The sequence below is a fragment of the Macadamia integrifolia genome, chromosome 7, assembly GCF_013358625.1.
Source record: "Macadamia integrifolia cultivar HAES 741 chromosome 7, SCU_Mint_v3, whole genome shotgun sequence".
Lineage (NCBI taxonomy): Eukaryota > Viridiplantae > Streptophyta > Magnoliopsida > Proteales > Proteaceae > Macadamia > Macadamia integrifolia.
This window is the reverse complement of record NC_056563.1, coordinates 1,951,599-1,967,321: the sequence shown is the minus strand read 5'-3', so window position 1 is coordinate 1,967,321 and position 15,723 is coordinate 1,951,599. Positions and strand designations below refer to the sequence as shown.

General features: G+C 39.6%; 1 pseudogene; it reads left to right on the top strand.

Moving 5' to 3' along the window:
• The first annotated feature begins 901 nt into the window (after positions 1–901).
• LOC122084179 lies at positions 902–14,317 on the top strand (annotated as a pseudogene).
• The last annotated feature ends 1,406 nt before the right edge of the window (positions 14,318–15,723 follow it).

Here is a 15,723-nt window from a genome sequence, read left to right as displayed (position 1 = left end):
ACATTCCCTGAATACCCCTCCTTTAGACCTGATAACCTATTGATCATTTTTCAAATTGATTGGTTCAAATATTACTTTGATTGAACCAAGAACAAACAAACAACTGGTTACTTCATTTTTAATTTGTCCGGTTCAAAAATAGCATAAAATGGAATATGTGGTTAATTATTTTTCGAATTATGTTTAAACGCTTTAGTTTCGAGTTACATAAAGATATATACTTATTTATTTATTCTATTATTTTTGTCCTATCCGCCAATCTAATCTATCTAGTAATTGGAATTGAGATCGTATCGGTTTTCTGATCTTTGGATTGGGCTCAATCTTGATCGATATCGATTCTACCAATTTGAATCCATCATATAACTTTGGATATTACTGGATTGGGCTGATTGACCAATTTTATTTTTTTTTTTGAAAAATCATTTTTATTACTTTCCTACATTTGGTCATACCAATGGATTAGCATCAGATTGGTTAAAACTTGTGATCGGTCCTGAGTCTCGACCGATATCAATCTAATCCATGTGTTCAGATTTTTGAAACCATGGTCTTAGCCGATATGTAATGGGGTCGGTATAAATCTCAGTGGTACATTCAATTGGAAAATTTGATTTAATTGGTGAAGTTGCCTAGACCTAATTGATATCGGACAATACCAAACCCCAAACTATTTTGATACCGATTCACTAGTTCAAGGGAAAAATAGAGTAAAACTGAATATTTAAATAGAATTAAATTTGTCCGATTTGAGGCCAATTTTGATCGATTTAGATGGGTATCGATCCTGATCTGATTCCCAGTATTAGAATCTTTGGCTGAGACCGATACTGATATGGGGCTCTTCTACGACTCAATAGAGGTTGCAATACACCTCAGATAGCTTGGAGCACCTTGAGGCATGCGCCCATGTGATGGGGGTCCATGCCTAGGTGCTCCAGACTATCAAATGTAAGTTGCCACCCCTATCGCACCATAAAGGAAAAACACAATTTATTTGAAAAAAAAAAAACCACCTTAATTTATTATTGTGGAAAACTACATAGTTAGTGGGAGAAGTGAGTTTTCAGCCAACATTTTCTTTCTTAGCTGGTAAAGCAATTTTTTAAGCGGTCCCATTAAAAATGGAGTAACCAATTGCTTGTGCTTTCTTCATTCAATAAAAGCACTTTTGAACCAATCAATTTGAAAAATGATCAATAGGTTATCAGCTGAAAAGGAGGGGTATTCTAGATATTTAAAAAGAGCAGAAGGAGAAAGAGATGTAAAAGTGCATAAGCAGGAGAGTCTCAGAAAAATAGAAAGAAGTAAAGGAGTTTTAATAAATATAGGCCAAGTATAGGGGAGTAATAGTAAGTCCCCCCCACCCCTCCAAAAAAAAAGTCTACCTATAATACAAGAATATTAGTCTTCCCATACAATCATATAAACCAAATTTCATCCATGATAGACATGGAAAATCAAACATTGTGGAGGAAACTCCTGATTTAGCTGCCTCCTTGGCTAAGAAGTTCGCCACTGAATTGGATTCTCGATAGCAATGAGAGATCTTTCAGTGAATAGAGCTTAACGGAAGTTTGAAGGATGCCCATTAATGCGAAAATAACCACATAATGTGATTTACTTCACTAGAATGACAACCGCCACCGAGCCACATTCAATCCAAAGATTTGTGACATTAAGATTTGAGGATCTAGAGAAGCTCATAATGAGAGCCTAGAGTTCTAACAAAAAATTTGATATGTGATCAATATACTCTTTAAAAGCCATAATAATTGAACCAGTTTTGTCCCTAAATATTCTACCAGCACCTGCTCTCTTAAGATTTTCAAAAGAGCATCCATCAATATTTAACTTCATTTAACCAACCGATGGAGCAAATGAGATCATAGACTGATTTGATGGAGCCCTTAAAATTCTGATCAGGATCACATAGGTCTCTCATGATCTTAAGAAAGATAATGTGGTCACCTCTTCTTTTACCGTTAAATCTCTCACTCTTCCTTTCAATCGAAACATTATAAGTAATACGGATCAATCCTGCCATCCATGCATCTCCAAGTGCTAAAAATTCTGACCTTGCATTTCCACCACCAAAAAGAAAATCAAGAAGTGAGCTTGCGAGGCCAAAGCAATACATAAATATGGTCCCTACTGATTTTGAAATCCATTTCAAAATTAAGTGAGAGGTAGATTCGGTATGAGCCATATACAACAGAATTACTTTAATGGATATATTCTCATCTAAAGAAAGCTTACCATGGAGGTTTGGATCAGATTCCCCCGGGTTAAGGGAAAGGGGGGGGGGGGGGGACGTCCCCTAGGGTGATTTAGCCATCCATAGGGGGTCTTTCACCTTTGACTCATAGTCAGACCCACCTATGGACTGCTAGATCACCCGAGAGGATGTCCCCCCTCCCCAGGGTGGTGGGGGAGCTGATCCAAACTCCAGAATAGGTGCCATCCAAAGATATAATGCCTTGGAAGGAGATATAAGCCCCACACCACTAAGAAACATGCCACTTTCGGATTTTTAAGTCTTATTTCCTCCTGAGAAAATAAAACAGTAAGAACCCCACAAGGGCTTAACCTCCAAGAACAAGGATGATCCGTTTGAAAATCTGGAATTTTAATAACCGTACATAACAAATTCAATCTTATCCCAACCTAATGGGGTTGGGTACATGGATCAATGCAAAACACAATAGAGAGAAAGCGGGGAGAGAGCAAACAAAGAACAGGGAGTAAGATGAAAGAAGCCCAGCCCAAAATGCAGGAGAATCTCAGCTGAATGGGGTTCGGAGCATGAATCCTAGTCCTCCAATATGCTCTATCCAAGGTCATACTTGGGACAAGGCCGAAACTAAGCATGCCATTCATCACCACTTCTTCTATAATTATTTTAGACCTGCCCCTAGCTCTTTTATCTCCTTGAAACTGAATCAAATCACTTTTCCTTATTGGAGCGTCCTCAGACTTCCATTGAACATGGCCAAACCACCTCAAAGGACTTTCATGGAGTTTGTCGTTGATCGAGATCACTCCCAAGTCAGTTCTAATATGCACATTCTTTGCTTTATCATTCCTAGTTTTGCCACACATCCATCTTAACATCATCATCTCCACTACATATAACTTATGTATGGCGCACAACAGCCCCATACATCAAACTAGGAATTTTAATAAACTTAGCATCGTTAAAATCCCTTTTAGAAATTCTGACAAAACATCTAGGAAGCTCTACCTATAAATTGAAATGAACCTTGGAATTAATATCTTGAAAGAGACCTGAGAGCAATCCCAAGTAGACGTACCATCCGAGTTATTGTCATTGCCCTTGCGGCAACAATTTGTATGGAGAGTTATTGGTCCACTTCAAGAAAAGCATTCAAGGGGACGCTCCTAATATATGTTTAATGCCCTCCCCATGGTTTTAGGTATTGGTATAAGATTGGTCGTAGCGGCGATATCCTATCAGTATTAGTTAAGACCAATCCTGATACCTTGCCAATCCAGAATTGAGTATCAATATCGGAATAGGGGTAAAACCGTCGTAAAAAAAAACTTTTTTTTAAAATGAAAATAAAAGCAAAATTAATCGATACGGACTAATAAGGATCAATCTAGGATCAGTATTATATTAGTATTTATTGATATTGATACCGATCCGATACCCAAGAACTAAATCGGATCGCTCTAAAGAAGATCTTAGAGTTGGTAAACACTATCGTTGTTAATTAATGGGTGTACCATCTTCCTGTTGGTTTAACCCCAATAGCATAGTGGATTTGGATCGCGCAGGGAGATTTTCAATTCAGATCCAAGAGAACGAAAATAAATTCTAGAGAAAATGTATGGTTATCTGAGAATAGCAATTGAAGTTCCTTATCTAGATAATAGTTCTTTTTTTACTTAAGCAACAACATGGATTGATTCCTTTAAACGTTTTGAAACTTAAATCCACATTCAACAAATAATAAAACCACCATTAGGGTTTCCTTCTTTGGCCCGATCTTTAATTCCTAAATAAATCTTGGTGAATACTTTCCAAATTGAACAACTTGTTTGCTTCTAAAAGGAAAGAGAAAGAATCTAAAAGGATTGTTATCTCTTTAATTACTATAATCTAATAATATATTATTTCACCGTCATAAATAAAAAGATAAATAAATGATCAATATTCCCAAAAAATTTCATGCACAATTAAAGTATTTAATCTACATAACTTTCCACCTTTCCAACATCTCATAATGATATATATATATATATCATTATGGCATGCAATTTAATACTGCAAAACCCAACTCATTGTACATATTTATATCAAAGATTCTACGACTATGATCGAAACTCGAAAATATTTTAAATAAAACTTTAATAAATAAAATAGTATTTATTATATCAGAAAATAATCTCAGTAAACTATTTATAAAAATGAAATTGGTACCGGATTTTTGTTTGATGTAGTACAAAGCATTCTCTATCATTGATATTCCCCAAATTAAGGACAATGAATCCCATGTTGACAATCTCTTTTATTAACAATGCGGGATCATGAGTCCAACGCACTGATATATAGGTTGTAGGATGTTAACTATTGGTTTACCAAAACACGTAATACAATACTGCAACAAAAAATATCTCTCAATTCAAAGGTCAAGTGAAAGGTATGAATCTCGTCTTTACATAATTGGTAGTAATATATGCGGGATTCTTACAAGATTTCTTTTATACATAGACTGTATGTGTACTTACATTATATTTATGCACCGAAATCACATCTCCAGTAGCATACAATATGATAGTTATATCTTTACCAAAAAAAAAGGGAAAATTACATCCCCCTCACCTGTAGTTTGTCAAAATTACGTGTGGGTCTAAGGGTTTGAGCGAATTATACCCCCTCCCCTGAAGCTGATGGTGTGAGTTTTCTGTTAATTGCAAACATGAAAGGACTTGAATACCATTTTATTAAAGAAAGTCTTTTGTTGAGAGGACCATTGTACTCTTTAGAGGAAATATGCATTAAAATAGGAAGTATTCTCAAAACAGAGAACCGTTGGAGAAGGTGAACACCAAGAAACTCTACAAATCGGCCTCAACAACCAAATCTAGGTGAAGAAGCTCTGTCTCCGATCAATTAATGCTGACAAACCCAGGTAAGCGAACATTAAATTGTGGCGGAGGTTACCTGGTGGAGGAGGTCACAATCATTTCTAATCCAAAATAGGTCACATTATATATATATATATATATATATATTGGTGGAAACATTTTTTATACCTAACAGCATCCATTTCTAGTCCATCCATAGATCTGAACCCCAAATGCAAGGCCACCACCCCAACTCCGCCACCAGCTCTCCCAGCTTCGCCACCACCACCTCCTCCAACTTATCCAATCTCAGGTGGGCCAAAAGGCGTGAAAACTACAACTGTGGCCAATGTGGTCTCCCCAAGAAAGGCCATTCCTGTCATGGCGGAACCAGCACCACAACCTCGACCACCAACTCTTCCTCCATCATCACCCAATCTTCTTCCTTGCCTAACACCCCCATCACGCCATCCCTTCTCCCACTTCCGCCGCGCCCTCTCATTTGACGATAACGAGGTAGACGTCTCACCAATGTCTGATGATGAGGATTTATCTGACGGGTGATGGTCGGTTACCTTGGAGTTGTCTGTGGGAGGTGTTGAGGAGGTTTCCGCCAGCTTAGTTGTTGTCGGTGGCGAAGGTTTGTAAGAGGTGGAGGGCTTGCACAAGGAAACTCTGGCGAGCGGCGGAGGAGTTGAAGCTTAGGTTTTCACATTTTCTGTACCCCAGTCGATCGAACCTTCCGCGCGAGGTTCACACGGTTCCTTCCAGAGGTGTCGTGTCTTCATGAAGATGCCATCGTCTTCTCACAATGGATGACCAGAGAGCGATTTGCAGCTAGGGTTTGGATGAAGACAATGAGATTGAAAGAGGATTTCCCTCTTTCAATCTCATTTTAAGTGAAGGGTATTTCGGTCTCTTCACTTCGTTCTGGGGGTATTTTAGGTATAAAAAATGTGACCTCACCACCACATAACAGATTCAAACTCACAGCCATTGACGGATTGGACTCAAATGTAAGAATCTTTCATATTTTAGGGAAAGGGGCTTAATTCACTCAAACCCTTGGACCCACACGTAATTTCGGCAAACTATAGGAGAGGTAGATGTAATTTTCCTAGAAAAATATGATAACTATATGAAAAGGATGTCCAATCTTATCCCTAGTTGAGAACGGTTTTGGATGAAAACCCATAAAACAACTTACAAGTCCAATAAATGTCATACATAAATTAAAATAAATATTTGTATTAAATAAACCAGATTTGATGAATACACACATCCAACAATTTCACCATGATGAAAAACACAAATGCCTCCAAAGGCGGGTTGAAATCGTCTGCAATTCCGATCTCGTACAATTCCGTGCAATACCACCTTTAGGCGGTGACACGTTTATTAATACCAATACAATGGTCAAGATCTGGTACAACTAATAAAACATTAAATCAGTGAAGAGGCATTTAAATCAGATCTGGACCATTGCATTGGTATCAATACACGTGTCACCGCCTGAAGGTGGTATTTCACGGAATTGTACTAGATCGGAATTGCAGACGATTTTTTTCCCTTCTATGGTGGAACTGTTAGGGTTTGTGGTTGTCCCTTGACAGTTCAGTACACCGTGATTGTATAAAGTCTTGGAAGCACAAACAATTCTTTGTATTAGGAGATAGGAACCGCTGCTCGTACGACCATCTGGTCGTACGAGTCAACGATCAACACATGTCTCACTTTATGCCATTACGAGGATAAAGATGAGTATATGTGAAAAAAAAGGACAGGTCACTGACTCGTACGAGCAGAGGATCCGTGCTTTTGTATTAGGCGGTGTACATAACTTTTTTTTTTTTTAAATAAAAAACAACAGATATAATGACAATTTATTAAACCCGATGCAAAATGTACACTTATAATGGTAATAATATGTAAACCAATGTTAAAAGTTTAGATATAGTGGCGGTCAAATTGTCCCGTTGCTGTTACCAAAAAAAAAAAAAATTTCCCGTTGCTAATAAAGGTCAGCCTTTGGAGGAAAAAAATCGTCTGCAATTCCGATCTAGTACAATTCCGTGAAATACCACCTTCAGGCGGTGACACGTGTATTGATACCAATTTCAACCCCCATAGAAGACTCATGGCTGTCTGGGTGGCTAAGCCGAACTGCACCTGGGGAGCTTTATGTCTCAATGAAGATGATCTGTCATCTACTTCATGCATTGTGTAGGGGACTGTCACTCCAAAATTGTTTGCTTTGTCACAATCTGTTTTCTCCTTGAATGGGAAATGCAAATTAAATGCGTTTGAGTCCATAATTGTAGGTTCCAAAGGCCCCAGAATGGACCGAGCACACAAGGGAATTAAGGTCAGGATGGGCTTGAATAAAAAGCACAGGGTCTGCTAAGAGGTTGTGGAAGTGACTTTCACTTTGAAGAAATCGAATCTGTACGAGAAGTGTTTGATCCACACTTGGACTCCATTCAAAATAAAAATCAATTAAAAGAAAAGAGATGAATCAAACACCAGAGGAAAATGATTCCTAATTGATCTGGACTTCACTTTGAAAATAGCTTAAACAAGTGGGTCCAAAGCGAGATTTAATTGAGGAAGAAGACAGCTTCGTCCTCAATTGTTTTATGCCCTATATCGACTTTGTTAAGTTTGTCTTGAATTCTTGACCCGTTTTAAAGATTGACCCGATCCGACATATATTTTTGTGGCGACCTGAATGAGAATTTTTTCTGAGATTTGTGATGGAAGCAGAGGGGTTGGGTTGATAGACCCAAGCTCGGAGCCCATCACTGATCTAGTATAGGGGTGCGGGGGTTTGACCGGATCGATCGTGACCCGATGGGTCGACCCACGATTTTGGAGTATATATAATGTACTATTGTTTGTTGAGAAAGTCATTGTATTCCAAGGTTTTTCACGCAGCTAGGGTTTCAGGGCAAGTTTTTTCTCGCCGCCGCTAGGGTGTAATTTCTCTTCTGCATAGTGAATCATCTTCTTCTTCGCTCGAAGACGTAGCACACCACCCTGATGTGTGAACCTCGTTAAATCTCAGTGTCGTACGAATCTATTGTTTCTTTATTATTCGTGTTTCTCGGTGTTTGATCTTACAGACTTACGTAAAAATTTTCTGCAATCACTATATCTGGGAGGACTATGATCATGACAAGACGCTCAACTATATCCGTGACATCCTTTTCGAGGGTCCCAATGACAATACTATATTGTACCACCCATGGCAGCCGCACATATCTATATCCATATCCAAAGAGGATCTAAGAAAAATATTAAAATATTGTCCAACAATAATTGGCAGCTTCCTTCCTTCACATCCTCCCCTAATGTCTTCTTGGACCATTGCAGTTCTCCTAGCAGTACTGCTTGGAGGGCTCTTATCATTCCATCTCCGGCATGCATTAAGGGCCAAGAAACGGAGTGATCATGATCGTCCAGCTACCGCCCGGTCTTTGGGGAATTTCTCTTCTTGGTAATCTTCTCATGTTGGGTGATCTCCCTCACCGTACCCTCCATCAAATGGCCCAGAAGTATGGACCCATCATGCAGATCAGGCTCGGCCTAATGCCAACTGTGGTGGTATCATCAGCTCAGGTAGCAGAGTTATTCCTCAAGACACATGACAACGTCTTTGCTGGTCGACCTTACATTATGGGTTCCCAGTATATGTCTTATGGGAACAAAGGTGTGCTTTTCTCACAATACGGTACATTTTGGCGCTACATGCGCAAGCTCTACACCATAGAGCTGCTAAGTGCAGCAAAGGTTGATTCATTTAAGTAGATGAGAAGGAAGGAGATGGGCCTCTTTGTTAGATCTCTTAGGGGGTGTTTGGTTCGGTAAATCAAATGGTGTATATATCGGATATGAATGTCAATCTTTTGATAGACATTCTTCTAAATTATGTTTCTTTCTGAAAAATCGTTTGGTTGCTTTGAGGCTAGTACATGTTTCTCGCGGGTTGAGATATTGGATTCCGTAGATAACTTCTTTCCGCTTTTTTCTTTTATACTAGGTGGTAAAAAGGTTGTTCAAATATGAGTTTAAGTGTTGAGGTAAACTCAGATTTTGAACACATCATTTGTAATATGGTCATTCATGGGATGTAGGGTGCTCACTTATGAGGGTCATCCTAGTGGAACCAAACAACTCCAAAAATTAAGAATTATCATTCTAAAGAATGTCATCCCAAAGATTTATCGAACCAAACACCCCCTTAGGGTCGCTGCCGAAGCTGGTGCGGTGGTTGATATGAGTGCCAAAGTGGGATCGTTGATTGAGGATATGACCTTTAAGATGCTGATTGGTAACAAGGTCGATAATTTCCACCTAAAATCAGTTGTTGAGGAATTTCACAAGCTTCTTGGTGCTTTTAACCTGGCCGATTTCATTCCCTGCATCGGAACACTTGACTTTCAGGTAAGTGAGTAGGTCTTTAACACTTCAGATCAAGGTTCTCAATCTCGGTTCTTGAATTGGGATCAGTCTCGATTGATACTGATTCAATACTACAAATCTAGTTTGCCCTGGATCAAATTGGATTGGATTGATCCAAGGGTTTAATTTAGGGAAAATTACATGATTACCCATTTTTGGGTTTTCCTTTACATAATTACCCACAAAAAGTTTTGGTTAATAAAAATACCCAAAATTAGGTTTGAGTTTACAAAACTATCCACCCAAAGTTTTAGTTAACAAAAGGGAAAAGGTCTTGAAAGCCAGCGGGACACCCTAGAATCAGGTGTGCTAGCAAATGTAGACCGTTGGATTAGATAGACTACATTAATACCGTTAGATATCTGTTGTCTTAGGTAACTTACCTAGCCTGACGATGTACGGTCAATCTTCTTCTCCCTCACTTGCTCCGGCAATTTCCCATCCACATAGCCTCAACCACTGCCATTGCCACTGCTGCAACTGTAGCCACTACCGCTACCGTTGCTGCTGCGGAGGTAGAAGAAAGCTCGGAGGGAGAGAGAGAGAGAGAGGAACAGCGGTCGATGGAGAGGAATAGCAAAAATCAGAAAAAAAAAATAAAATAACGGAGATGATGCTGCTGCCGCCGCCGTCGCAGTCGCTGCCACTGTCCAAGAAGAAGAAAGCTCGGGCGGAGAGAGTGAGACAGAGTAACAACAAAAACCAAAAGAAAAAAAAAGAGAGTGCAGTTGTTGCCGTTATAGCTCATTGTTGCCGCTGCCGCTACCGTCGCTGGCTGCCATCACTGCCGCTGCCGTCTCTGGCCGCAGTCCCTATCCACGAAGAAGAAAGATCTGGGGGAGAGAGTTACACAGCAAAAACAAGAAAAAAAAGAGTACAGCTGTTGCCGCTATCGCAACCGCTGCCTAGGAAGAGAAAGCTCTGAAAAAAGATGGTGTGAGAGAGAGAGAGAGAGAGAGGAACAGCAAAAAAAAAAAAAAAAAAATGAGAACTAAGAGCACCAGCCGGGCAACAATCCGGCATGGCTATTGAGGGTGATAAGGTGTGACAGGTGTGGATTGAAGTTTTGGACCTTTCCTCTCAATCTAACGATTCTCTCAAATCCTACGGTTAAAATATCGCTAGCATACTTGATACCCAGGTGTCCTGCTAGCTTTCCTATACCTCTCCCTTAACAAAAATACCCAAAATTAGGTTTGGGTTTACAAAACTATCCAAAATAGTGATTCATCATCTTCCACATATAATCATGTATTTTTTTATGACTAAAACTTTGAGTGGGTAGTTTTGTAAACCAAAACTTAATTTTAGGTATTTTTGTTAACTTCAACTTTAAGTGGGTAATTTTGTAAAGGGAAATCTAATTTTGGGTATTTTTGTTAACTGAAACTTTTGATGGGTAATTTTGTCAAGAAAAACCCAGAAGTGGGTAATCATGTAATTTTCCCTTTAATTTATTAGCTGTCTAGCATTGGGTGATGCCAGTGGATCGGTCTTAAATCACTCAAGCCTTAGGCCCGTTTTATAACGTTTCTGCCGTTTCTGTTTCAAGAAACGTTGTCATTTCTGTAAGCAAAACTAGGAAAGAAGGTATTTGATAATTGATTTGAACAATCTGTTCCGGTGCCCAACAAGACAACTGAGGCCGGGACTAGGGGTGTCAATCGGTCGGTCCGGCTCGATTTTGGTCCGAGTTGAGTCGGTTTCGGTGTGGGAAAGCTGAAACCGAAACCGAACCAATAAGGAAATTCCGGTTTCGGTTTGGTTTCGGTTTCGGTGTGGTTTGGTTTCGGTTTGTCTTCAGTTTCTTAAATCAATTTGTAACTGGGTTGGTTTTGATTTTTGGTTCAGTTTGGATTCGACTTTTCATACAAATGTATACAAAACTATGCAAATTTTGATTTTTTTTTTAATGAATTTTGGAGTGTTTCGGTTTCTTACAGGTTTGGTTTCAGTTTTGATCCGGGTTTTGAGCCGGTTTCGGTTTGGTTTCGGGTTCATCCGGTTTCTGGTGCGGTTCGGTTTGGTTTTGGGGTTGCAATACTCCAAACTGAACTGAACCAATAAGGCGTCGGTTCGGTTCGGTCCGTGTTGTTATTGGTTTGGTCTGACCGGTTTTACCGGTTCGGTTTAGGAATTGACACCCCTAGCCGGGACCATGGCCGCCGGCACCCAAGGCCACTGCAATGCCGTCGTCGTGGGCCTTAGCAACGTGAAGCGAAGTCTTCTTAAGACCTTCCCTATTGGAATCATCCCCCAGACCCTGCAACAGAACCTTCACAGCATCCTCGATTTCGACAATAGTATCTAATTCGTCCTTCAAATCCAGCTCCAAAGATCCAAATTTCACTTCATTTTCGAGCTGTCCAGAAAAATGGCCATCATCCAGAGTGCCCATTGACAGAATACAAATTCCACTAGTAGAACCGGCCAAAATCCGGATTGGATAAAATTAAAGCCTCGTTGAATCGAGAGGCTCAAAACCCCACTATGAAACAGGAACAATATGAAAAGTTCAAGGTACCCAGATGAAAAACGAAAGCATTAACAAAAATAGGGGTAAGAACAGATCAGGGTAGGACGTCAGAAAACAGAAAAATCAACCAACCCAGAAGAACGAAGTAACAGAAGGAGCAAACAAATAGTACAGAGCAGAAGAAGGAAGAAATGGGAAGATGAAGAAGAAGAGAATAGAAGAGGAAGAGCGGCTGAGCCTACAAACGTAAGGCTGCCGTTGATCTAGGAATGGGTGGACGTGGATGATCCCCTTTCTCCTTGTCAAGGCCCTTTGTTGCCAAGGAGCGCCGCAGCGCCCAGTACCAACGGCCAGGCTCGGTCTGACCCTCCGCCTCCGCCTCCGAAACCTAGCCGAGAAGAAGAGGTTTGCGGGATTTCACGATTTTTGAGCACCAAATCTATTCCCATAAATGGCGAAACAAGTCATACTTGTTTGACTTGTTTCGTCAAATGACCGTTTCTAGGAACAAAAATTATCATAAATTTTGATTTCTATTTATGAAAACAGGTGAAACAGAACGAGTTTGTCAAACCCTTTTTGTTCCGTTTCTTTCGCAGCAGAAATGTGTTTCTTGAAACGTTATCAAACGGCTCTTAGAATTAATCACGACGGATATTGATCTCATTCAAGTGATTTCACCGATCCCAATCCAATTTTTGAAACCATGCTACAGACAAAATAAGAGCACATAGTATTAGTATATTATAAAACAGATTGGTTGATCATGAAAAAGAAAGCTTCCCTTTTAAGTGGGCCATGTATCTAGATACAGGGGTGCTTGAAATTACCGCCCCACCCTCGGTGAAATCAAGAATTCCATTCAGGTTGAGGCTCTTGTTGGCCCCACGCTAGTGCAAAGATCAAGTGATGAGGCAGCAATCTCCTACAAAAACTTAGATATCACCACTGCACCAGCGGCTGGGCCAATGCCATGTATATGAGCATCAACTAGGAGGGGCAGGATGATATTTTTGCATGCCCATGTGAGAGGGCATAGAGGGCGCAACAGAGAAGGGATCTTTTTTCAAAACTTATATTTAATCTTAAGAAATGAAAAGCTGTCTAGTCGCGTGATCCTTGCACTAGACATAGGGGCGCACGAAAACACAACCCCTATGAAATAAAAAATATATAAAAAAAAATATCTGAGTCATATCGATACCCCTGTGCATACTCTCATTGGCCTCATGCCACCAAGGAGCGATCTCATGTCCTTTAAACTTTTATGAAGCTATACAAGAACGACATTTCAATGTCTTTAGGAAATCTAATAGGATTGGTGTGTTTAAGAACTTCACTGTTTTGGGTTGTCATTACAATATTACCACGGAATTGAAAGAAGGGCAATCTAACCCAGAAAATTGTTTATCATTGTGCATATTAACTAGGGATTGGGTCGACGCATGATGAAAGTTAGCAAAGTCTTTGATGAGTTCTTGGAGAAGATCATTGATGAGCACATAAACAATCCTAAAGACCATGAAGACAACCAGAAGGACTTCATTGATGTGATGCTGTCTTTGATGGTGAAATCAAAACATATCAATATTGTAGAAGAACAACACTACATGATCAATCGGACTAATATAAAAGCAATCATTTTAGGCATGATTTTAGCTGCAATAGACACATCATCTATCACAATTGAATGGGCCCTCTCAGAACTCTTGAGGCATCCTAAGGTGATGGAAAGGCTTCAGGAGGAGGTGAGGAATAAAGTTGGCATAGATAGGCTAGTGGAGGAAGAGAATCTAGTTAAGTTGGAGTACTTGGACATGGTGGTTAAGGAAGCAATGAGGTTTCATCCTGTCGCTCCATTGCTACCACCCCATGAGTCTTTGGAAGACATAATAGTCAATGGATACCATATACCCAAGAAGTCTCGTGTGATTATAAATCCATGGGCAATTCAAAGGGACCCTAATGTGTGGTCAATTTATGATGATGCTGAAAAATTATTGCCTGAAAGATTTATAGGAACTAATATTGACATCTAAGGACGTGACTTTAAACTTATCCCATTTGGATCAGGTCATAGAAGATGTCCTGGTATATATCTGGGGCCTAACAGTTGTGAAACTATTACTTGGACAACTAGTACATGGCTTCGATTGGGAATTACCCAATGACTTGTCTCCTGACGACTTGGACAAGACTCAGAAGTTTGGCCTAGGTGTTCCATGAGCTAACCATATACTCGCTGTTCCAAGTTGTCACCTTTGCCTTTCCGACAACAATTTGTAATGAGAGTTTTATTTTATCCCATATTTGGTTAATTTTCAGTCTTAAAATGAGTTTATCCACTCCAAAGTGGTTCTTGAGTTACTGGTTGTTAGAAAGAATGTATTGATTGAACTGCTTTTGCACCCTTACAACCTCATTCTGTCTTCTTCTTCTTCTTTTCATTTTTGTTTTCTGAAAGTCAGCAAAGATATATATATTAAAATAATGAATGAAAGCGCTGAGTACAAAAACTGGCCAATAGGCCAAAATAAAACCACAAAGATGAATAGAACCCTGACACACACAAGATAGCACACAGCCAAACTAATAATGGGGTCTCAACTAAGCATCCCAGCTGATGTCACGTGTTGAAAAATCAAGCACAGTAAATTGAAGAAGACCTTGTAGCCATAACATGTTTTACAAGCCTATTTGTCACTGCATTAACTTCACGATATCAATGAAAAATAGAGTAAACGATCCTATCCAAATAGCTTTTAAAGAAAAGTCACTTCTATCTAAAGCACCATGGAATAGATCCATTTTTAATACACAAGATAAAAGACAGTGAAAGACACTCCACCCAAATCCAATTGAGATTTAGCTCAATAGCAATTCTGACTACCTCAAAGAAGGCTGCAAACTCGACAAAAAAATTAGTGGCCACACTTTCATAATGTGCAAAGCACTTAAGGGGATATCTACAGTAGTCCCTAAAAATACCCCCTGCCCCTGACTGACCTGGGTTTCCCATTGAGCAACTATCAATATTAATTTTAACAACTCTTGAGATGGAGTGAGTCCAGAAAACCTCAAGGATACGTTGCGATAGTGGGGGCAGATCGCATTACATTCAGCTTCTTTGAGATAAGCAACTCACGCAAAGAGGAGACGAGAACCTTAACTAATCCTGAGAAGTCATGAAGATCATGCATAACGGACTTTATTAGCAAGCTCGGAGTTCTTGAGAAATTGTCATACCTTCTGCGATTTCTCTCCATCCAAATCTGATATACAATGAGAACCAAGCCTGCTTCCCATAACTTTTTTAATGGGAAAACTGATGATCTACGTTTCCACCAAGAAAATAGCTCATAGATAGAAGGAAATCCAGACTAGCGCATGTAGAAAACTTGTAAGAATTCAGACCAAACCAAAGAGGAAAATGGGCATTCCACCATGATGTGTTAGGAAGATTCCTTCATAGAGTGACAAAGGGAACATCGAGATGCCAAGGGAATACCATTTTTTCACCACTTTGTCATCTGTTGGTTATTAGCCGACTCACTAGATCCATATCCAATGGAATGGATCATGTAGCCGATCACTCACATGAGCAGGGCAGGGCATTACATAGATTACAGTTGTACCAGTTACTTCAGTTACTTACAATTAGCATTAGCTTAGTCATTAGCACTAACTAATCA